Source organism: Scatophagus argus, chromosome 16 (genome assembly GCF_020382885.2).
Source record: "Scatophagus argus isolate fScaArg1 chromosome 16, fScaArg1.pri, whole genome shotgun sequence".
Taxonomy (NCBI): Eukaryota; Metazoa; Chordata; class Actinopteri; family Scatophagidae; genus Scatophagus; species Scatophagus argus.
Window position 1 is genome coordinate 16,080,672 of NC_058508.1, and position 920 is coordinate 16,081,591.

Here is a 920-nt window from a genome sequence, read left to right on the forward strand (position 1 = left end):
TTTTTTTTATCTGGCATGAATAAAAACACACAGATACACACAAGTGACAGACACAAAACCAATACAATAAACGCAAGTATACCTGCCAGTGTTAAGCTGATTTTCATGAACTGTGTAAATGCCCTGGCTTTTAATGAACAGTAAATAATATAAAACACATTTGCTGCCTCAACCTGAAATGTGCTCATTGTGCTTTCAGGCAGAATTTGTTCTGTATTTACTTGACAGAGAGAGAGAGAGAGTAGATTGTTAGACAGATAACACAGGCTGGCCAAATGCAATATGATAACACCTCCCTGAAAAAACTCACTGGTTTAGCCCTTGCACTCTATTTTCTCCCCTTCCATCCTCATCCTTTCTCCTCTCCTCCTTCAATCTCTTGCTCTCACTCCCTGCAGTCCAGTTCCCCCCCGCCCCCATGGCCCTCCCCTGTTTCAGTAATAGGAGACTTGAAATCAATAGCACATTAGTCTGACCGGAAACTCTTGTGGAATTAAATATGAATGACTGAGATTGCAGCTCTACCTGCTGCTGAGAGAGATGCATGGTGACTCTTGGGGATATGGGTTTTTGTTTTTCATTCCTCCCGCCAGTAAACAGTCTGGCCATTTTGTGCTGTTCTGACAGCTTGCCGGATCACAGAGCCACCTTGTTGTGTCGGAGATCAGCGAGCAGCACTGTGGACTTTGATAGGTATTGTTGGGGTTGTCATTTTGTCCTCGGCACTGAACAGTGACCGGTCGGATAGCGTAATTTGATAGAGCAAATGGGATTGTGGACGTCACAAAGCCGCGACAGATCAGGAGGCAAGAAGAATCAGACAGCCACACCCATCCTTCCAAACACAGTAGCAGCAGCATTTGAATATGAAAGAGCTCTCTAGTTATTAGCAGATTGCATCTTACTTTTTTTTTTTTTTT